Source organism: Mustela putorius, unplaced genomic scaffold, assembly GCF_011764305.1.
Source record: "Mustela putorius furo isolate JIRA1106 unplaced genomic scaffold, ASM1176430v1.1 tig00003853_pilon_pilon_pilon, whole genome shotgun sequence".
Taxonomy (NCBI): Eukaryota; Metazoa; Chordata; class Mammalia; order Carnivora; family Mustelidae; genus Mustela; species Mustela putorius.
Genome location: NW_025422005.1, coordinates 7,484,981 through 7,508,065, shown reverse-complemented (window position 1 = coordinate 7,508,065; position 23,085 = coordinate 7,484,981). Strand labels below are relative to the sequence as shown.

Here is a 23,085-nt window from a genome sequence, read left to right as displayed (position 1 = left end):
GATGGGGGCTGCGGGTGGGCAGGACCGGCTCGGAAAGTGTGATCCCCGGAGCGGTGGGCAAGACAGATAGGCAGAGTCCAAACCGGACCTGCTGATGTGGCCCTTTCTGCTCGCAGCGGATCATAAAATATGGCTCAGATTTTCATTACGGGCTCTATCGATTATCTTCTGGGACGGATGAATTATAGAGAACATTAAATTTTTTTTTAAAAAGCAAGTGAGAGAGGAAATATCTGAATGAGTTTGGGTGGTCGATGGCAGAAAGGGCTGAGCCACCAAGCCTGCGTGGCCTCCGTCTCCGGAGCAGAGAAAGGACCAGACCGCTCAGGCCGGCAGCCTGTGATTCCAGCCTACACCTGCCATCGGGGAAGCCCGTGCTCCCCTTTGCTTCCCTTGCCTGTGCCCCATCCCTTGCAGGGATCTGGCTAGCTTCTGGGAAGGCAGACAGTTGGGCTGTTTGCAGGGCTCCGACCCAGAAGAAAGGCCTTTCCCAGGCTTTGGGCCTCTGTGGCTGGAAGGTGCTGCTGTGTTCCCTCCAGGGAGGTCTTGCTTCTAGACGTGCCCGCGTGGGCACTGGGGCGATCCAGAGGGCCTCCTTTAGTCAGGACTGGGATAGGAACTCCGGAAGAACGTGACCACCTCAGCTTTTCCCTGCTGCTTGTTCCTTCCGTCTGCAGTCCCTGGCTTGGAAGATTTCTGTCTTCCCTTTGGAAGCTTGAGAGAAACAGGTCTGGGTCCCACTGCTATGCACCCAGGGATCCAGTCTGGAAAGAGAACCACCTGGAAGCCCATCCCTCCCTTGCTCCTTCCCCAACTCCCCCCTGCCTCTCCTTGTCAAGCAGTATGGTGCAAAGGTGGCCGGCAGGCCTGGGTTCAATCTGCTTCTGAGTGTGTGACCTTGGGTGGGTCACATGCCTCCCTGAGTCTTAGCTCCTCAGCTCTCCAGTCGAGATGATAACCCACCTCATTGGGTTCCTGGGATGATACGTATAAATGGGCTAAAATCCTTAGTACATACTGCTTAATAAACATCAACTGTTATTTTCCTGCACTGCAGCAGTCTGGAGACCCTTCATCCCCGCCTTCATTTAGCTTTTTTGATTTATGATTCCATTTTACAGATGGGGAGACTGAGGCACAGAGAGGTTAAAGTCAGTTGCCCCAGGTCACCCAAATTGTAAATGGCAGAGCCTGGATTCCTGACTGACGGCCTGGCTCTGGGACTTGTACACTAAACTCCCGTGTCGTGTTGTCCCCAGGATCTGGCAGGGGTGGCCCAGATGCGTGTGCCTGCACGTGTGCGCTGACACGAGCTTCAAGAGCCCTGCCATCATGGTGGTCTCTGACCAGCCCTTCCTCCTGACCCTCCACACTTCATGGGGCTCCTTCGGATCATCGGGAAGCCCAGCATTTTCTGGGGCCCTGTTCTGTGTGGAGTGTCCTCTCCCTACCGCTGCACCATCCCCCTCATCCTGGCTTCACCTAGGCTGCCCTGAAAAGGTGGTGGTTTCCATGGATATCCGGCTCCCTCTGGCGACACGCCCTTTTTGTAGAACTCTGTTCCCTAGAGTTGATTGTCTTTGGCACACAGCTCTGTAAACTCATCCAACAATTAAAAGGGAGGAGGGGCGGAACAAAAAGGAGACGGATAGTAACTGGGGTGAGCGAGGCAGGAGGGGCGTCCGAGGCGTGGGTCCCCTCCCTCTCCCCCAGTCGGCAGCAGGACAGCACCTTAAGTGTCACATAAGCAGCTGGCCAGGAGTTCCGCTTGCGGGGTTCTGAGAATTCAGAACTCCTGAGTTTCCTTCCATTTGAGCTGCACGCTTGTCCCTTCTTATTTCTCCCTTAGAAATCGAGGGGCCCGTCCGCAGAGCCAACGTAGCCATCTCTGGTGGCCACCTGAAGTCCTGAGATGCCAACTCAGACCAATTTGAATATTTGCTGCCCTTGTTTTGGTTAATTGTGTATGTGTTTGCTCTGTTTGTGTACCATCAAATACCTTCTGCTTTGGGCGGACCCGTCGTAGGCTGTGTGAGATCACAGATGAAAAATGCAGTGAAAAACACTTTCGTGCCACAACACATCATGTAGGATTTTTGTATTAAGATGTGGATTTTTTTATTGTTTTTTTTTTTCCCCTTTTCCATACAGCCTGAAGTTGGGCAATGTACATGTCTGTGTTTTTGTTTTCACTCCGGGTGGTTTGTGAAATCTGCTCATTAAGGCTCTGTCCTGCCCCCAACCTGGCCTGATCTTTCCACCCTTTATCCTCTCGGGTGTAGATCTTTCCCTGTCACCTCCTGTTGTCTTCTCTCCTTTCGGGAGATGCTGGGTACCCTCCCCATATGCATTCACCCAGATGATAATCAGAAGTTCCTGTGTCCCTGCTTCTCAGTCCCACATCTCTGTGGCAGAGGGGCCTGGTAATAGGAGGCCCCTATGTGGAGGAGGCAGCAGAAATCTCTGTGCCCCTCCCCCCCCACCGCTCATTCCCCACGGTGAAGCCCCTTAGGTTGCCCCCCCCAGCCCCACCGCGTGCTGCTTTGGAGAGAAGAACAGAACCTTCTGACTCAGAGCGGCCTTCTGGGTAGCCTTCCTGTCCCCATCTCACCAAATGACAGCAGTGGGCGGCTCAGCCCCTTTCCCCTCCAGGAGGCCATGCCCTTGGCTGGGACCCATTTACCAAGTAGGTTCAGGTGTTTCTCCTGCTCCGCTGGCACCTCCCCATAGGCCTCACCTGCCCCCATTCACAGCCCAGCCAGAAGGAAGCACGTAAGCATGACCTTTGTCTTCCCTCTGGCTGTGACCTCTGGGTGCTTCCTGCTGGCTTTAGGGGGTTTGAGGGAGAACTGTCTGGGGGCAGGAGGACTGAGATCCAGGAGCAGAAAAAGCCTTAGGTATGGGTCGCTGCTGAGACCAGGGGTGGGGACAGAGGAGAACTTTCATGTGAGTTGGGCCTGGGAGCCTGTCAGCCCCAAGTCCAGGCCCGAGCTGTGTGACCTTTGGCAAGTCACTTCATATCTGTGTGCCTCCGTTCCCTAATCAATCCACGGGGACCCTAATCCTTCCTACCTCGCGTTGTAAAGATTTGGCAAGATCACACGTGTACAACACTTAGCACGGGGCTTGGCGAATAGAAGGCATCATGTGGGCCTGTTGGCAGAGGGTGAAAACCACTCAGCTGGTGTGCCCTGCACTCCCGGCATGCTCTCCGTCACATAGTAGCTGCTCAATCCATTCTCACTGGCATCAGCCGGAGGAGGATCAGGTCAGCAAGCACTCCCCTTGAACCTGGGAGTTGTTCGTTCGCAGTGCTAATGGAGGAACGAGAAGATCTGGATGCGGGTGGGGGCTTAGGGGAACCAGAGGGAGCGGAGCAGGAAAAACGGCCGGAGGAGTGTTCTGTCATTAGAGAGGGAGGAAGCTGCGCCGGGCCCATCTGATTGTGACGTGAGATCAGGGACATGAGTTCAGTTCCGCGAACACCTACGCTGCCGACCATGGACCAGCTGTTGTGCTTAAATGCTGGGGCCACAAAGATAATTAGGACCTGCTCTCTGCCCTTGAGGAGTTAAAAACCCAGTGGTGGGGACAGACTCGTGAACAAAGTGCTTTAGTCCCGTACAGATTTAAATGCCACAGTGAAGGATGCGTGAGGAACAGAGCAGAGAAGTATATGGACCGCTTGGAGCGGATTCTGGAAGGTTACCTTGAAGAAGTGTGGAAGGAGAAGGTGGTGGGAGTGGAGAAGTTTCTGGAGCGCTCTTAGCACCTTGCCCCTCTCTTGGGGATGCCCTACCACAGCCGCTATGTAGGAGGGAAGAAGGTGTGAAGAAATGGGGCCCTGCAGAGGTCTATAGTGGCCTGACTGGGATTCAGACCCATGTCTTCTGATTCTCGGCCCAGTGTTATTTCTGTACCTGCACATGGCTTCTCACCCCTTCACCCCAGAGCCGCTGGCCAGAGAGCTCTGTCCTCTGGGCTCTCTACCTACTGACCGAGATTCCTGCTGCCACCATGGCCCCGGGGGCCTGTGCCGTGGGAGGGCCCCGTCCATGGCAGGCCCCGAGGCCTGTGCCCTGGTTTGGTAAATAGGTCAGGCCACTTGCTCGGGGACAGTCCCTGAGCAAGGCCGCACCCTGGCAGGGCTGGAGGATGGCAGGAATGGGGAAGACTGAGGAGGAGGGGGAGGACGAGCCCTGGCCACACCCTTTCTTCAGTTGTTCTTGCTGCTAAGGTGAGAAGCTCCCTCTGCCCTGGGTAGGCCCCTACCTCAGCTGGAAGAGGCCAGACAAGGGCCCCTCCAGGGTCTAGAAACCCCTCTTCTCCTGTAACTAGAATCCCCTTCTAAGCCAGGGCATGAGAGCCTAGTATTGCTCCCATTTGTGTGTGATCAGTCTCTGGTCTTTCTTTTTTTTAATTATTTTTTATTTGTTGGTTTGTCAGAGAGAGAGAGAGAGAGAGATCACAAGTAGGCAGAGAGGCAGGCAGAGAGAGAGAGGAGGAAGCAGGCTCCCTGCTGAGCAGAGAGCCTGATACGGGGCTCAATCCAAGGATCCTGGGACCATGACCTGAACCAAAGGCAGAGGCTTAACCCATTGAACCACCCAGGTGCCCCCAGGCTCTGGTCTATCTAGAAAGCTCCTTGCCAGGAGTCAGGGAGCTGGGAGTACTTTTCTTGACCTTTTCCTTGGGAAATGTGTATGTTTGCAAGGGGAGAGTGTGGGCCACCTGTACAAGGAGAGGCAGGGGCCATTCTGATGGCATATTGGAATGGTGCTGGAGCACCCCCCCCCCCCCGCACACACACACAGCCCAAGAATGTTCTGGGGGCAGGGAGCTGGAGGTGGTCTGAGGCACCCCTTTCTCTCTGGCTTGGAGATATTTGGTTGGTGGGTGGGCTGCCCAGAGCTCTGGAGGATTCTGGACCAACAGGCAGGGGAATGTCAGAGCCCAGAAGAGTAAGTCTCCCAGTGGCCCTGAAGTTCCCATTAAAGTGTTTTTTCCTCTTTTTTAAAGAAAAAAATATTCCCAAACTGGAAAACAAAGGAAATCCACTTCCCCCAAATCACACGAAACTCACATTAGGGGCCTGGCGGGAATCCATGGAAACCAGGAAACCCGCTGTTAACCCTGTGTGGTGCCGAAGGGTGGGGTGGGAGCCAGGCTGATTCAAGCCCCGGGGCCACTGTCACTGGCCCATCACGGTGGCAGTGCCCCAGAGCAGAGGCAGGGGGGAGCTGCTGCTGAGACCTCTCACCTTCACAGCCCAACCAGCCCTTCCACTCCGGGCCCAACCTTGGGAGATAGGAGAGGAGGGGTTCCTGCCCTCCAGGGAGGCTCTGGGATCTGAGGGCTGGGTCATGTTGGAGAACCTACTGGGTCGCTGCCCACACCACACAACACCGTCAAGTCAGGCTGAGCCCACTCACACACTCTGGGAACACATAGGCACCCTGGATGCTGCCATCCCCCAGCCAAGGGGGGGAAGGAAGGGACCAGAATTTCAGCCACCACCCTCCCTGATGCCAACCCCATGTGCAAGGGGGTGGGTGTGGGAGCAGATAGAGAGCCCCCTTGGGGATTCCACACCCCACTCCCATCCATGCGGCCGGACCTCTGGGTCTGGAAGCTTGTGCACCGAGGTCAGGTGCCGTGCTTGTGTTTGAACGCACACTGGCTGATTTTTCTAAAAAGGCTGAAAATATTTACAGATTTGAAGTTGAAACGCAAACAGGAAAAGCCCTTTAAAAAGTGAGTGTAGTGGATATTCAAAACAGGAATCACCATGGAAACACCACAATATTTGCTTAAATTGACACAAAGGTTGCCGGTAGCAGGGCACCAACTTTCTTTGGCCACATTTTTTTGGCCCGCCACCTATGACACGAATCTCCGCAGCCCCTCTCGGTATGTGCCTGCGTCCTCTGTTCTGTTCAGTGGGGATGAGATGGCACAGGGCCAGCACGGATGGCGGGGAGTTGGGGGCCGGGGGGTGACAGAAGAAACCAAACTGACCATCCGGGGTCGTTGCAGAGACACCTGTCGATTCCGTTTTTAGAGACTCCTACACGGCCGCTGGAGGGTCATGAGAGCAGCTGGGAGCTGGTCTGGGGAAAGTCTGGAGGGAGCAGAGGCTGGGGAGCCCAAGGCTTCGTGCAGTTGTGTGACTCTGATCCGGCTTCCAGGGTCTGTGTGATCCATTGTCAGGCTGACCTTCCCCCTGGGGTGCGGAGCCTTGGGTGCGATCCCTCTGTTACTAGCCGGGGTGGCATCTGATCGGCCTATCATGGTTCCCACCTGTCTGATTCTTTTGTTTGGTGGCACAGCTGCTTAGCGATTGGCTAGTGATTGTGCAAAGGGGGCCTGGTCGTCGGGTCCATCACCGGACGTAACACGGTGATGCGGTCTGCCCACTGGCAGGCAGAATCCGAGGCTCTGTTACCAGCAACTGCTGACAGGTTACGGTGTGAGATGTCGGCATCACGCCGTCTGTTGCCCTCTTCTCTGGAGTAGTTTTGTGGGTCTCCACTGTAGCCTAATAATCTGTTCTCCCTCTTCATTCTGGTAGGCAAACAGAACTCATTGACTGAAGGCAAAGACTCCTTCCATCTCACCTGCCCTTTCAGCCGCCACGGTTGTCAACCCCCTCCCATAGAAGGGGATCCTGTAACCCCAGCATTGGAGTGGACTTCGGACACCGGCCTCTTGGGATGCAAAGGTAGCTGCTCCTAATGCCCAGGATATGGCTGGGAAATGGGGGCGGGGGCTGTGCTTGGCCAGTTTGGGGGTTCCTTCTTAGGAGAGGGCACAAGGAGGCCCTTCTCAGAGGGTTCTGACCTGGATGGCGGCAGCTCAGGCACCCTCGGTGCAAATAAGAAGATGTAGGATTGAGGACAGAGCCCTGGCCTAGGAACAGGACCAGACGTATTGGCCCTGGCTTTGACATTGAGTCTCTGCTTTCTCCCCTCCAGGTCTGGTTTGGCCGTGGGTAAAATAAGGGTATTAGAATAACTGGCCTTTAAAATCCTCCCAGCATTACCTGTGTATGACATTGAATGGTGCCAGCAGCACGCGGGTGCTGTAGGCGAGGCCTGTGCCCTAACAGACAGCACTCCTGGAGCTAAGTGTTGGGTCATTTCTGTGCATCCTCTCTGGGAGCCATAGGTCTGGTCCGTCTGCGTGTCCAAAGGCCACAGAGCCGCTCTGAGCTCAGGTATGACTTGTGGGAGCTCTTATGGGTGGTCCTCCAGCCCAGGCAGGACCTTCCTGAGAGGAGAAGCCACAGGTGTCTTTTTTTGTTTTCCCCTAGAGATTTTATTCATTTATTGAGAGAGAGTGTGTTTGTGTGTTTGTGTGTGTGTATATGCAAGCCCAGGGAGGGGCAGAGGAAGAGAGAGAATCTCAAGCAGACTCTGCTGGGCACAAAGCCCAGAGCCCAGTGCTGGGCTCGATCCTAAGGCCCTGACATCACGACCTGAGCCGAAATCAAGAGTCTGATGCTCAGCCAGCTGAGCCACCCGGGCACATCCCACAGGTGTCTTTTGATCCAGGCTCAGAAATTGCCCCTCGCTGAAGGCTGGTCCCTTACAGCACGGAAGGGTCGTCTGTGAGGCTAGTGCGGTCAGACATCTCCCCGCAGGCAGCAGACTTGGTGGGTTTTGTGGTGGGAGGTTCCCACACAGCAGGTGACTTACCATGTGTTCCTCCTTGTTCAGCGTTCCCTCGGGGTCCCAAGGAAACCAGTCCAGAGGGGTTGGGTGCTGATGAAGTTGATGGGCATGGTGTTAGGACAGGGGCCAAGGTGGAGGGTCTAGAAAATGGCAGGGAGGGCAAGGCTGTAAGCCACGCCTTCTCCGTGCACCGGATGGGAGTCAGCAGCCCCAGCTTACTTACCAGTTCCGTCCCTCCCCGCGGGTGCCATGGGCAGGTGTGTCTTGCCCCTCCCTCCATGGCCAGGCTCTGCAACTCTGGACTTTGAACTTCCAGGGAGGAAGCACTTGGCAGCGATGGGTGCGTTGGTGCCCACTGGGGTTTGAGAGGTCCCTGAAGCTGTGGGCCTGCTTCGTTCCGGGCCGTGCCACCTCAGGGACCTGCAGAAGCCTTGGATACAGAGCAGGGATTTCAAATCAGATGTAAATGTCGCCTTGGGTTACTGCAGTGGAGCAACTGGGTGGCGGAGACTCTGCTTCCTGGTGTCTAGAATGCAATCACACGCCGGGAGTTGGTCCGTCTGCATTTAAGATGTGCCGCCATTGTCCTCTGATGGCAGCGTCGAGACTGTTGGCGTCGCGGTCTTGCTGGGTGTTTGGCATGTGTACCTCGATGGCTCTACACTTCTTGGGTCCTTCTTGCCTGACTCGGCATCTCTGATGATCAGGGGTCCTGGGAAAGCAGGCCCATGTGTCTTCGAGCCTCTGGCTGGCCTCCCAGGCCCCGCCTGGGCCCAACCCATGAGCAGGTTGCCAAAGTGCGTGTGGCCCTGCTTTGAAGGGCGAATGTTGCCTGTTCTGTTCTCAGTGGCAGGCTTTTTGTTTTCTTCGTTCCCTCAGCAAAACATGCCTATTAGTTTTTCCCTTTCTGAAGTTTCCACTCACTGTTGACTCCCAGGGGCCAGGCTGGCCTAGGGGACGGGCTTCACGAGTCCTGTGGGGCTCCCGCATCCTGGCATCGGCCGTCTAAGGCTTCATAATAAAGCTTGGGAACTCCGAGGACCCTGAGAGGGAATGTCGTGGCTAAGCCGCTCTGCATTCGCCCACCTCTTCCCGGGGACTGGGTTTGGCCACAGGCCCGCGTCCTCTGGGACAGGGCTGATCCATGGTCTCGGAAGGGTCCTTCCTCACCACCCTGGAGTGTGGGCCAGGAGCGAGTCTACACTCGGGCCCTGTCCACAGGCCTGCTCCTGTCTAGTTCAGACTCTTCCCATTTCTGGCTGTGCCATCTAAGATCTGGTTATGTTTAATCAACAGAAGCCGAGGGTCTGTGGTCTTCCAGTCATTAGGGGTAGAGTGGAGAAAACAGTTCGGACTCTTACGGACATCACTCGATGTCCCGAGTGGCCCTTTTGAGGAGGAGACAGGCAGCTGAGATGGAAGGAGAGGAAGTGGACAACCATCGGAGGAGCAGGCAGAATATTCCAGAAAGAAAACAACTGGTCAAAAGGTCCTGAGGTGGTCTGAGCTTAGTACATTTGGTAACAGACAGAAGGTCCTAGAGGCCGGGACGGGGACCTGGTTTGTAGGCGTCGTGGAGCCCAGGCAAGCTGGCGTTTTATTCTCCAGGTGACAGGAAGCTGCTGGAGGGTTTTCGGCGCGGAGGGAAAACGATCTGGGTTTTGCTTTGAAAACTGGCTGGGGCTGCAGTGGGAAGACTGGATCACACGGGGACGGGGAGAAAGCAGGAGGCCCAAGGGGGGCTGCTATGGGCGCTGACGCCAGGAGGTGGGCCGCCCGGAAGGGCTCAGGGTCCATGTGTTGAGGGGGAGGTGAGGAGCACTTGCTGTGGGAACGAACGGTGAAGAGAAAAGCCAGGCCAGCCCCAGATTCTGGGCGCCCCAATGTCGCCCTGCATCTCCTCCCCTCTCTTGCCCCCATCCTGCCAGGGCCAGGAAGTTCCCAGGCCTTTCAGAGGCCCTGTGCTTTGTGGATTAGGGAGAAGCACCACCCGGGGCCGGGGCTGGTTGCTGAGAGAGCATGGTTGAGTGGGTTAGGCACATCTTGGCCGGCACTGTGCGGAGGGAAGGCCAGAGGCCCGCTCATCTCTGGCATCATTTTCAGCTGCGATTTCCAAGCTCGCCATCCTTTCGGCCCCGAAGACTGCACTGGAGCCTGGTTTGTGCCTCTGCTCCGTGGGCTCGGTGCTGGGTCTGAGGTTGGGTCTAGTTCGTATCGCTCTTGTCACTGCGGTCTTGAACAGGATCTGTGTTTTCAAGGGCTGAGCATCTGCGTACCCTCCCCCAGGCCTCCGGTCACCCAGGACCGAGGAAAGGATTTGTCTGAGACCTCATTTCCGCTGGGGCCATCTCAGCTTCCAGCCCCAGTGTGTGGGCAGGGATCCTGCAGTCCTTGCATGTGGCAAGTCTTTTCACAATACACGGTGTGGATTCCCATGGGTATCCCCCTAAGATTTGACTTGGGCCACCGTCTCTTTTCTCTGGGCCTCTGATACAAGGCTCGACTCTCCTGGGTCTTGGTATCATCTGCTGGGGCTCAGGTGAGACAGGCAACCCCAAACAGCAATGCTATCACAGTGAAGCGACCCTGGGCCCTCCTCGCTGAATGTCACGCATCCCAAACAGCAAGCCAGAGGTCTGGCGGGAGGGAGCACGGAGATGTCACAGCCGGCTGCGGGCGCCCCAGTGAGTACTTGCCCATGTTGGCAACATATTCCTAGCCATATGGGCCAGCTCAGCCCTCCAGGAAAGCTCTGGAGGCTTGACCTCCAGGGGGAGTGACAGGAGGGAGCAGAAGGGCACGCTGGTGACATCTCGCAGGGGGTGACAGGGATGTCCCGAGCGGGCAGCTGGTGCCTCCGCCTGGCTCTGAGCGGGTGGCAGCCAGCCTTCCTGGGTGTGTCTGCCAACATCAGAACGCTGGGCTGAGCCCCGGGGGAGGGTGCATCTGGGCGGGCAGCCGTGTGCGTCTGCGTCTGCGCGCAGGGGAGGCTCTTTGGCTTTCTGCCTCCATGGCCTGTACTAGATCCATGGCCTTCACTCGTAACCAGACTGGACAGTTCTAACTCCTTCCTCCCAGGCTCGGATCTGATGTGGGGCTGGCTGCTTGAGGCCAGCAGCTGGGCTAGGGGGTGATCAGGAGAGGAGCTGGCTGCGGGACTCTGCCCCCCACCTGGGGCACTTTACACCTGGGGGGATGGCTGAACACAAGGCTTGGGAAGTGTCATCGACCCTTCTGGTTTCTGTCTGGGGTGGGACTTCAGCCCTGATGTTGTGGACTCCCCAGCCCTGGGCCTGCTTTCTCAGTTCTCCCTTGTCTCCTAGCAGACTCAGAAATCAGGAAGCCCCTGGGTCCCAGGTGCAGACCCAAGGGGAGAGGGATGGGGAAGGACCGGCCGCTCCTGCCTGCCTGGAGCTACCTCGGAGCCTCTCTTCATTTGGTGATGCCCATGGCTTTGGGAGGGTTAATGTATGGTGGACAAGGCAAGAAGCTCTTCTGCCCTGCTTCCATCCTCATGACCTTGGGGCCTCCACAGGGAGAGCACTCTGGTGGTGTTGGGGGACCACCATCGGTCTGCTCCCAGAGAGGAAGCCCGGGGGGCTGTGAACACGTCATCCTCTCTGGCAGATCTTGGGGCTTCTGCAGATCTTGTTCCCTATCTTCTCTGGGCTCTATTATTCCAGAATCTACCCAGGTGTAGAAAGGTCTAGAAAGCCCCCCAGCCCAGAGGACACCACACGGAGGCCTGGGCAGCCCAGTGTGGAGATCCTTGTGTGGCCACTTCACACCACCAGCTACTGCTTCTCTGCTAAATTAGCTCCGGACATGTTCCTCACCTTCCACTCCCCACTCGAGTTTTCTCTCATTTGGTTTCCTGGCCCCCAGGGAGCAGGTGCCTTTTCTGTCCCTGAGCCTCCATATGGCAACCCGGGGTTGGGACCCCTGTGGCCAGGGCGAGTGGAAATGGGAAGGTGTAATTAATCACTAGTTTCTCCTCCAGAAATGCTAATCGGGAGAAGCAATTAAAAGCAACTTTTTTCCCTTAGTAATCTGCGCTAAAAGCTGGTAATGAAGTTTAGGGCCGTCGTGACTCAATATTTCAGCTTCACCGACTCAAGTCAAAACAATCCAAGCCCAGGAGTTTGCCGGCAGCCGAGCCGGGCATGGGCAGCAGCTGGGAGTCCCTGCTCCCTCTCCTCTTCCCTCATTCCTCACTGCCACCACCCGCACCCCCGCTTCTGGGGCAGAGCCGCTAGCAGGCCCAGCTGGGAGGGGAGGGTCTGGGTGGCAGGGAGATGGGTCCCCGGGGCCATCCCTCAGGAGACCCGGAGCCGGAAGTGCGGCTTAGGGAAAATGATAGGACCCGCTGAGAGGAACGCCTGCCTCAGTGGGGCAGAGCTGGGGAAGGAGGAATCGGGGAGGTGGGTGCCCGGGAAGCCCCCAGGGCGGCCCAGGGTTCAGCCACAATCCGCTCAGAGCCGGAAGAGGTGGTGGTCCAAATCTCGACCTTCAAGCGCAGTCATTCATTCCTCATTTTCATTCATTCATCAAGCCTCACCGAGAGACACGGCGAACTGGACCCGAACCACAGCAGTGAATGAACAGTGCTGTGGGATTTGTGCTTTAGTGGAGGGAAGCCAACGACAAATGAGATAAAGAAATGCGGTATTTGTAGGATGGTCACGTGCGTCCAGGAGAAAACCAGCAGGTTTGGAGAATAGGTTGGGGAGAGCGTGCGGCGGGAGTGGAAGGGATGGCTTATAATTCTAGGTGTGGCATCTGGGGGACACAGCACTGGGATGGTGACATCTGGGTAGGGATGGAGGAGGTGAGGGAGCAAGTCCCCTGCTTAGTACCTGGAAGAAAAGTGTTGCAACAGGGGGAACAGCACGTGTGAACTCCCGGGCTCAAGAGCGGCCCAACTTGCTGAAGCGCTGCTCATGGGGCAGAAGCCACATGAAGTCATGGGGGTGTGTGGGGGACCCCAGATCCCACAGGCCTCGTCGCCATTACCCCAAGTGAAATAAGAAGCTTTTGGAAGAGTTCCGGGTGACTCGATCTGATTAGGCACAAGCTCTTTATTAAAAAGCAGGACCCAACTGTCACCGACTCCTCCTCTCCGGGGTCCCTAGGTGTAGTCCCTGGGTGCATTGGCACCCACTGCCTCCTGGGTGGTCGCTTCTGAGCAGGGGAGGGGAGTGCCGAGGGCTCTGTTGCAAACCACCCTCCCTAGGCTCTGCCTGCCCCCCTCAGTCCTCCTCAGGGAGCGGTTCAGAAACAGGCTCTTGTCACTTTAAGCAGCCCCCCGCCCAGCTTCCCTGGCCTGCTTTATCTGAAGTCCAAGCGCATGTTGTTCCAGGACCGATCCGCTTTAGCTAATTAATAATCTGACAGGAGCCACCCAGGGGATTAGCCGCTGAGCTGAGCTCCACCAAGCCCCAGCAAATGAGCCCTGTACTCCTTGGGGACACGGAGGTGACTTTGAGGGGTGCAGGGAGAGGGGACCCCCACAGGTGAGCCGCGGCACCAGGCTGTGCTGTAGTGACCACTGAGGGGAGAGGCTGAGGGCGGAAGTGGGGGGACAGTGACAAGCAGCCTCTTGAATGGATGGTTGTCCCAAGACGGGCCGGGATCTCCGTTCTCCCTCACTGCCCCCTGCACCCCTGCAGTCCTGCTCAGCCACCTGCCAGGTGTTCCTGGCTGAGAAGTGGGAGAGGGGCGACTCCGCAAATAAAAATACAGGCTGGGGGCCAGACTCCTGAAACTAACAGAATGCTGTATGTTTCCAAACTGGAATTCAAATAAAAACTGAAAAAAATAATAATAATAATACAGGATGCTCCGTGAGATTTGCATTTCAGATAAACCACAAGTAAATTTGAGTAGAAGCATGTTCCGTGTAATACTGGGGACGTACACCAAAAAAGTAGGTGAGGTTTATCTGAAATTCAGATCTCGCCAGTGGTCGTCGTTTTCTCAGACGGTCGGTCCTGAGCAGGGAGGGACGGAGGCTTCTGGGCTCTCTCCCAAGAGCAGCCTGGAGCTCCCCCTGGAAGAGGTAGCACCCTTAGGGAGCAAGGGAGGACCAGGCCAGAGACCTCCACGGGTCTGCTGGTGCAGGACACGGAGGATGGAACAGACTCCTGCAAGCCAGCTGCTTGCAGGAGTCTCTGACCTATATTTGGGCCCAGGTGGCCCTTGGATGAGTAGAGTCCAAGTGTCCTCCGAAGGATCCATGACCTCCGGGCCCAGAAGGATGTCCCATGGCTGCTTCCCCCTGGTGGGAGTCGGGGAGCGATGGCCGGGAGGGGTGCTGATGGCTGGAGTCTGGGGCCTCTCCAGAGGGGAAGGTGTGAAGTTGCTGGGGTCAGCTGGGCTAGGTGGCCGTCCTTTGCTAAGGGCACCTGTCTGCTCTGAGCCCAGGAAGAGGTCAGCAGGGGGGCCCACTGGGTGGGCAGGGTCAGGCCAGGTCAGGCAGGAGGTCAGGGACAACAGCCTGCCCTGCAGGGCCCCCGCCAGGTTCCAGGACCTCGGGGCACGGGATGGAAATGCCCATGTGCAGACCTCTTGGGGCCCACCCCCAAGGCCACCGAGCCGCCGAAGCCAGGGTAGCCTGTGATGTCATGCTGGGGTGGTCTTTATTGGAGTCCGTCCTTGCTGTGGGGTCCTTCCTATTCCCTGTCATGACCCTTCTCACCCTGGCTCCGTTCCCAGTGGTCAGGGCGCTCAGGGCGGGGAGAGGGGCCCACTGCCAGCTGGTGGTAGGCCAGCCGCCTGCAGCCAAGGAGCCCGATGCCAGGCAGGCGGTGCCCCCGAGGTGGGAGCGCTCTCACTCCCGCTCCCTTCCGTCCTCTAGGAGGTAACGGCAGCCCGTGCCCTCGAGGCCGCCTCTCCCCCAGCCCCTGGGCTGCCCTCCTCCCAGCCCTTCCCGGCACTGCCAGCTGAGGAAGCTCCTGGCGCAGGAGCAGAGGGGGCTGGGGGTGCCGAGCCGGTGGGAACCTCTTCCTCCTGCCGAGCTCTCAGCCTCTTCCCCAGCGTGCCCGGCGGTTTGGCCCTGTTTCGCGAGCCGTCTGCTGCCCGTGCTGCCTCTGACCCACATCGTTAGCATGGGCATTTATATTTCATTAACGACATTAAGCCCAAATGGCATTAAAAGCAAAGCTGGTGATAAATAGCTTATTAATAAACAGGGAGTGCTCCGTGCCGCCTGGCCTCTCCCAGCCCCGGCGTTAACCCTTGCTGCCTGAGATAATCGTGTCTCGTCCCAAAGTTCCTCTCCCCCAACTCCACTGTGGGCCTGGACGATGCAGCCGGGGGTCCAAGGTCTGGCTGCTCTGAGCTGGGCGCCTTGTGGGGCCCGAGTGGGCCAGTTAGGGGTCACTCAGGCTCATGCAACCTGGCCAGACCCCTCACAGCCTCGAATCAAATCGTCACTGCCCTCTCTCTCCTCTCTAGTTTCAATTCTGGGCTCAACACTTCGGGAAATGTGGCTTTTCTAGGCCATAAGCTCAGATCGACCCCTTCACTCTGTAGTTCTGAAAGGAGGCACATAGAATGTCTGGAATCCAAAAGAGTGATGCGCCTGAAAATGTTGCTAATAATAATAATAATCATGACAATGATAATCACAGTTGGCACCTCTGAGGGCTGAGTGGGAGCAGGCCCGTGACCCCTCCTCTCCCCTGTAGCAGCTCTGGCCTGCTCCCTGCGACCCCAGGGGTCGTGCAGCTCAGGTTCATTTTACAAGCGGGAAAACCAACGCCCAGAAGAGTGGGTCAGGTTCACCAGCCAGAGTCCACCTCACAGGTGCTAGCACTGGGGCACTGGGTGGCCTCCTGAAACAGGGCCATCCCCATCCCAGGGCCTCTGGGACACAGCAAGGCTTCTCAGCCTCGATTGTCCGTAGCTCCTTGCCCTGGGACCCAGCTGTTCCATCGCTTGATGTCTGGGTGAGTGTGTCTACACAGGCTGGCCACCAGTGAGTGTTTTGTTTCTGATTGGAGCCATGTCTCTATGGTGTCCTCCTCGGGCAGGGGAGAGCGGACCAGCCAGCTTTGATTGTCGGGTTTTAAGTTAGTGGTTTTGGAAACAGAGTCATCTCTTAACACTTCCAAGAAATAGGGGCAGACTCAGCCCTGGGTCCCCTACCCCCTTGCTGAATTGTTTGAAGGCAAGAAGAGTTGAAGGCAAGAAGAAAGTGGAGTCTTGTCTGAGCTTTGGCTCCCCTTAGAACTCTCTTCGCTGCAAACAAGGATCAGAGTTCTCATCGTCCTCCGCATCCTCCTGGGGCTCTCTGGGCCCAGGACAGGCTGAGGCAGAGAAGGGGTTTGGAGGGGGGGATTTATGCAATAGAGAAGGGGAAGCTGGAGGCAGGGTGTAAGGTGAAGATGTCCTGTCATTTTAAGGGGAGGACGGGGCACATCGCTGGGACCATCTGGTTCTGTCTGGAGAACACATGGGGAAGATGGAGAGTGAAATAATTAGCAGGACTCCCGCTGCCTCCTCTAGGAGCTTCGACTGCTTCTCCCATCCTATTCCCAAGCTGGGAAGGAAGTTGGGAAGCAGTGGCCACAGGGCTCGTCCAGAAGGACTTCCACCTATCCCGATGGCTGGAAGCCTGTCTAGCCGCGCAGAGCAAGGCAAACAGGAAGGTGCCAGCAGGGAGGCCCACTTGACCAGATGGTGATGTGGGGACCACCTTGGAAGGTCAGATTCACGCCTGCTTCTCCTCCTGGAAAGGCCTTCCAGCTTGCTCTGGCCACGCAGGCCTTGACCTTCACCATGGGCGGTAGCTAGGAAGAGTCATGCTTATCACCTGCTTTACACTCTGAGCGCTCAAGGCATATGTATTAAACCAGTAACCAGAGAATCCAGCAGCCCGTGGGAATGGGCCAGCCGGGCCTCATGCCAGGGGTCAGACGAGAGACCTTGGGCGGCAGAAGGGGCTCGTGGTGAGAGACAGGCTTTGGAAGCGGGCCCACCTGGGCTGCAGTCAGGACCACCTTGGGTTCATGTGTGGCCATCACGTCACCATGCTCAGCGTCAATGTCCGCCTCTGTAAAATGGATGTGACAGTCCCCTCTCTGCAGGGGTATGGCCTCTACAGTGCTCACAACAGGGTCTGGGCCCCTTAGATGCTCCTGCCTTCGTTGCTGGTGATAAATAGCTTATTAAGAAACAGGGAGCGCTCCGTGCTGCCTGGCCTCTCCCGCTGGTTATCGCCCATCCCTGACAGTCTGTTCGAGAGCTGAGAAAGGAAACTGGTGAAGAACACAGCATATCTCCAGCAGGGGGTCGTCTTTGCAGCAGGCAAGGGCTGGCCCATCCATTCGGTGGGGTTTCTGGAGCACATCCTCCTAGCCTAGGCTTCGCAGAGGCGGTGGGGGGTAATGCAGAGGAAAGCCAGGAGAGCGCCGTGCTCCCCACTCAGCCCGAGTGCCCATTCTGGTAGGAGAACCAGGTGTGGGTGTGGTCACTGGGGTGACGTGGGACAAAGCAGGACGGGGGTCTTCAACATGGTTGTCCCACTGCCTTGGATGCCAGCAGTGAGGCAGGGTCTTCCTGTCCCTCCCTCGGATGTGCCCAACGGTCGCTGGCTGGCTTTAGTTGGAAAGCCCCCTCACCATCCTGCCATGCCTCACAGGTGTGGGGTCAGGCCACCTGATCCCGCCGGTGGGCTTGAGGCAGGCTGGGGCTCATTACCCTCCGGGGTTCTTCCCCAGCCGCCTCTCTCCTGCCATGGGGACCAGCTGCTGTTATGACATTGATGCCAGCCGGTGCTTTGGCCATGGTGGGGTTCGTGCTGGCCTTGCTGCTTAGCACGATCCCCCCGCTGTGGGGTTTGCTCCGGCTGCTGAGTTGCATCTGGTGACAGGAGGAGGAAGAGTATGGACACCTTTCTCGGCACACCCTTATCTTCTCTTTTCTTTCCAGACCCACAAACCCAGTCCAGGGTCCCCTGTGTCCTCCAAGGGCCAGGGCAGGGCAGGGCAGGGGCTTGGGGCAGGATCACGGGGTGGCCAGTGCCACCTGGAGCCCAGGGGCCATGTGTGTTTCCCTTGCCTGGGCACGTTGTCACCCCGAGGGTTCCTGAGAGCACGCCGTCACATGGAGGGCCCGGGTGAAGAGAGGCCTTGGGGCATCTGCTTTGCCTACATGACCTCAGGGCCACCCAGTTTCTCATGGACCCAGGACAAGGATCTAGAGTCACAGATGGGAGGACCGCTCCGGGGAATGGGAGCCGTGTCATGTGGGTAGATTCGTCGGTGGCCAATGAGCCGGGCCTTGTGACTTGATGGGCACATCTTTCAGTGAGTCAAAGGTCATTCCAGACCCAAAGCTTTACCTCTTTCCTTGCTTCCTCACCTCCAGGGCTGGTAGAAAGAGCTTCCCTTCCCTTCAGCCTCATGGCGCCCCAACGCTGGGGGAGCCGCCTCAGGCTGGGGCCTAGGAAAGCCCTGGGTGAAGGACCCAAGACCAAGCCTGGCCCTCACCTGGGGTGTGCCATGCTTGGCTTCGTGCCTGCCCTCACTATGGGCAGTGCCAACACTCCAGTGCCCGCCACAGGAAGGGTAGCCTTCACCCCGAGCCCCTGGCCCTGGGAAGGGGGAAGGGGCCACACGCGTCATCCCTCCTCGGGGAGCCTTCTCCTACGTTCATTTTCCTTTTGCCACTATTTTTTCTTGGGGTCTAATTAAAGACTTGGAACCATTTACAGCCTGTGGTTGGCTTTTTATTTGGGTCTTTGGCAATTACCTCCCGCCCTAAAATAAGTTTCGATGGAACAGGGGTAAGATTTTTCTTTTTGGGCAAGTTCTCAGCTTTAATTTCGCCGTGTGTACGCACACACATGCGCGCCCGAGTTGTGTGTGCGTGTGTGTGTATGATAGAATGGAATGAAGCCTTTCCGTCCTCACCATTCCAAATCCTGCCTCCTCCTCCTTCTCACTGCCCCCATCTCAAGTGTCCTGTGGCCAGAGCAGAGCCTGGACAGCAGGAACAGTATGTCCTCAGCCTTGCCCTGCCTGGAGGCGGCTCTGTGACAACAGGCAGGTCATCTGTTGACTCTGTCCCAGTTTCTTCAACTGAGAATGGGGCCAGCGGGTTGGGCATATGGCACAGGCTTCCCTACCACACTGCTTTGAAAGCAGACATCTTGCCACAGGGAGGAAGGTCATCCTTGGGGTGGGAGGAAGCCGCCCCCAACACGAATCGACCAGCCTCACTTTTCCCTCTTGGTCAACACACCTCATGTTTGACAGGATCGTGTAATCATGTTCCCAAATTTCTTCTCCCCACTCTGCCCATCTTGGTTCCCCCGGCCACCGTGAGAGCAGGTGTGATCACCCCGCTTGATAGGCGAGGCTCCCTGCCGCCAGAGATAATAAGTAGCTTTTCTGATGTCACTTGGCTTATAGGGGGCAGAGCCTTGGGGTTCTAATCCAGATCCTCTGATCTCCCAAAACCTAGGACCAGCTTCGTAATTTGAGGGGCCCAGTGCAAAATGAAAATATGGGGGCCCTTGTTCTAAACTATTAAGAATTTCATGACAGGGGTGCCTGGGTGGCTCAGTCAGTTGGGTGCCCAACTTGGTTTCGGCTCAGGTCATGAGCTCAGTGCTGGGACCAAGCCCCATGTCAGGGAGTCTGCTTGTGATTCTCCTTCTCCCTCTCCTTCTGCTCCTCCCTTTCCCTCTTTCTTTCTCAAATAAATGAATAAATCTTAAAAAAAAAAAAATAGTGATTTCATGGCAGTGACAGCATGTGCCCTCCTGAGCATGGGGCCCTGGGTAACTGTGTGGGTTGCCTACCCAGACAGCACCCGCTGTCTCCACCCCCTTGAGCTCCCTTCTCTTGTTTGCCAACACTCCTGCCTGCGTGGTGAGGGGCAGGGAATTTCACAAGGGCTCACTTATGCTCTGGGTCCCCAGCCAGTGTGGCTTTCTCCTGCAGATGGAGGGGATTCTGCGTTCTTCTGATTCTTGGCCTGTCCTGCCTGACCCCTATCTTATGAAGAACCATTGCCTTAGCATGGTGCGGGCTTTCTGGGGTTCCCTGAGTCTCTCAGGGTCCTCCAGGCCTCCTTAAGTTCTCCTGAGACTTTAAGTCAGTCAGAGGTGAGGGGGAAAAAGAAAGAATAAAGAGAATTTGGTACAAACTCCATTTCCATAGGGTGGAGGGAAGATTCTGGGCATTGATCCTCCAGGCCCCTTCAGGAGCTCCACAGAGCTCTCCTGGTCAAGTTGAAGCAGGTGGTGACTCACCAAAGTATCCAAGTCGTGCTGGGCTCCGATTGCCGCGCTTGGGGAGGAAGGTCAGGCGGCCACTCCTGGGGCTGATCTGGAAACTTCCTGGAGGGTTGTTGGGGACTTGGAGTAGCCACAGAACATTGTGGGGTTCACCAAAGTTTCCCAATAATGGATGGACTGATAGAGTGCCCAGGCGGGCACAGGTCCACACGTGCAGTGGGGTGTGCGTGCGCTCAGGTGAGGCCATGGCTCTCAATGTCCCAGGCCGCCACTTGAAGAACCGAGTGAATGGCTATCGCCGGCTCCCCCAGACAGAGCGGCCTTTGCCTGGCTGTCTGGGACCACACTCCTGTGACATTACATGCTACCCCCTCACGTTCATTCTCTCTCCTACTAATGCACCCCACCCACCCACCCCAAGAAGTCTGGGGACCAAAGTCCTGGCCCCAGGACCCCCAACTCCAGCTCGCTCTGGCACCGCCTGCTTCCTAGAAAACCTTATAGATTCTGGACCTTGGGCAAACTTCAGGATGAAATGTGTCCTAAAAGCCACAGCAGCTGGTTTTACGGGGGGGGGGGGCAGTTTTATCTAAAATGGGGGGACAGGGTGCAGGTGGGAACCCCATAGGCTTGAGGTCTAAGGCAGTTTGACGATAGATAGGAGGGAGAGAGTGCCCGAGTTTCCAAGGACTGATTAGATGGCATGCCAAGTGTATTAAATTTTGCAGACATTTTAACAGCAATATGCTAGATAGTTGGGTGTCCCCCGAGGCGGCTGGATTTTTTATATCCTTCACAGAAGGTCGGAACCCTCTTCTGCCTGCCTCCCCCCTCCACCCCATGCTCCGTGCTCCTCTCTCTCTCTCCCTCCCTTCCTTCAACCATTTTCCTTGCTCCTTGCTCTCTGCTCATAGAGAACCTAAACGACACCTCCGATCTCAGCCCCATAGGGCATTCTGTCCTTCCCGCCCTCCTGTCCGGAGACCAGGGGTCTCCAGGGAAGGGGACGGGCACAAGCGAGGGGTTTGATTTCTATGTGTTCTCCCCTTCCCCTTCCTCCCCCCATTTTGGAGACTGTCGTAAGACCCACTCCTGCCACCCTCCTTATTTTTATAGGGAAAAAAAAAAAAGGCAGGAAAAGAATCCATCTGGCATATGAATAATTGAAATGGCTCAACTCTGTTCCTGTTGCTACTGTCTGTAATCGGCCCCTGGGTCCCCGGCCCAGCCCCCGGAGTATGGGTCTCTAAGCAGAGGGTGTGCGGGCATTCTCAGAAGGTTCTCGGTAGACGTCCAGGGCTCGGCTGGATTTTGAGCCCTTTCTCCCCGAAAATCCACAGGGCCGAGACAGAGACATTTGGAAATGTGGTTTTCTTCTCACCACCCAAGCCAATAGCCAACCCCTGGCTACAGTCTCCCCAAATATCACTCAAACTGGACTGGGTCCTTTGGCCCTTGGGCCTCAAGGGACAGTTTCCCCTGACCGTGATTTCCTTCAGGGCCCCCCTGGAATTCTGTGGTTGATGCCCAGTCTCCTCCTTTCCCTAGCCTCGGCCTCTCTGTCCTCAGCTGCAGGGGACTCCTGTCTCGGGGAGCCGCCCTCCGCCCTCCCTGCGTGCTCTCTTAGCGCTGTCTCCGGGAGACTGCCACCAGCCTCCCCCCTGCCCCCGGCGCTGACCCCGGCACCTTGATTCACAGCCCTTGCAGGCCGCACCCCTTCGCCTGCCCCCAGTTTGCCCAGCCGCGGGCTCTGCTGTGGGATGCTGCCCAGGCCGGGAACCGTGAAAGCCAGACCTGGGTAACTTTCTTTCTACAAGTTGGGAGAAGACCAGGCGGCAGCAGGGTGGGCCGGGGAAAGAAAGATAATGGGCTCAGGCCTGGCGAGAATGGGCCGCCTGTTCACTTTCCAGAGGCCGGGCCAGCTGCACACCAAGCCCCCGGGTCCGGACGGAGCATTCGCCCGTCTCTTTAAAACCATTTAGGGGAAAAACAAAAGAACTTTAGTGCATTAATTCTAGATGAAGATGGGTCTCCAGATGACAGGCTGATCTCCTTTATTCCCCACAAGACAAGTTCCCCCTCGCTCACCCTCCCCCCTCCCTCTGCCCGGTTCTTTGTCGCCCTCCACGGTTTGTGCAAAGCCGACAACGGGCTTGCTACGAAGCGTGATGGTGCTCTTTGTGTCTGAAAAGTCAATACTTTTGTCTGTCTGTTTGGGACATCATGTTTGTGTCATGTGTGAGGTATCAACTTGCAGCCCTGCAGCCGTGGTTGTGAAGTGTTGTGAGCCAGTGTGCGGTTCAGAGCCACCGAGTGGCCGTGGGAGGGGCAGGCACGTGTGTCATCGCATACGGCGTGGTGGCCCTTTCCCTGGAGCTTTCTGGGTTGGGCACATTAGGGCTCAGAAATATGCCCCCCAGAAAGAGGGTCTGAGCAGCACTGTTCTAGCTCTTTCCCAGGTTCAGGGGGAGAAAACACACACACACACACACACACACACACACACACACAAAAGTGCTCGCTAAGCAAAAAATTCAGATGAAATTCAAATCAGGTTCGTTAATATATAGCTATATTTATATATAACTCTCTATATAACGATATATATGTGTATAGTTGTATGTATGTCGTTTGTAAAGACTCCTACACATGTTATAAAAGCTGCAGAATGTCTGGCATTCCAGGGCCTGGTACAAATAATTAGATATTTATATCCAATAAAACTGGTTTGATGGGGAAATCATTTCCCTCTGCCTGGATTCTCAGTTGAAGACGAGTTTCGGTGGTTGGGTTTGTTTTTTCCCTGACAATAAAACCAGGGCTTTGGCACCAACCGAGGTACTTCCGGTAAATATCTCAACCTTTTTGCACCATGGCTTCTGCTAGGCGGCCCAGCGCGTCAGCCCAGCTCCGCTGTTCCCTCCTGCCCTCTCATGCGCACCGGAGAAGCCCGTGTGTGCCGAGCCCCCTCCCTGCACGCCGAGCCCGGGCCCGCGTGGGCACTCGCATACCTCGTGTCTGCTGCGTGTCCCTGTCCTCTGCCCTCACCCAGCCACTGCCTGGGGGGCTTCTCTCTGTTCTTTGCTCTTTTTTCCCTTTGAACAATTCTCTGGAATGGGGTTTCTGCCTCATTATCCCTTAAAGCCCCATCTAAGTATTTTTCTG

General features: G+C 56.5%; 1 protein-coding gene across 1 annotated transcript in view; it reads left to right on the top strand.

The window, feature by feature from the left end:
• CASZ1 (castor zinc finger 1) overlaps positions 1-23,085 on the top strand; it is a 145,201-nt gene that overhangs the window by 26,207 nt on the left and 95,909 nt on the right. The window contains exon 2 of the mRNA XM_045063736.1: positions 6,572-6,721. The gene's annotated coding sequence lies outside the window, so the exon portion shown is untranslated. The remainder of the gene's footprint in view (positions 1-6,571; positions 6,722-23,085) is intronic.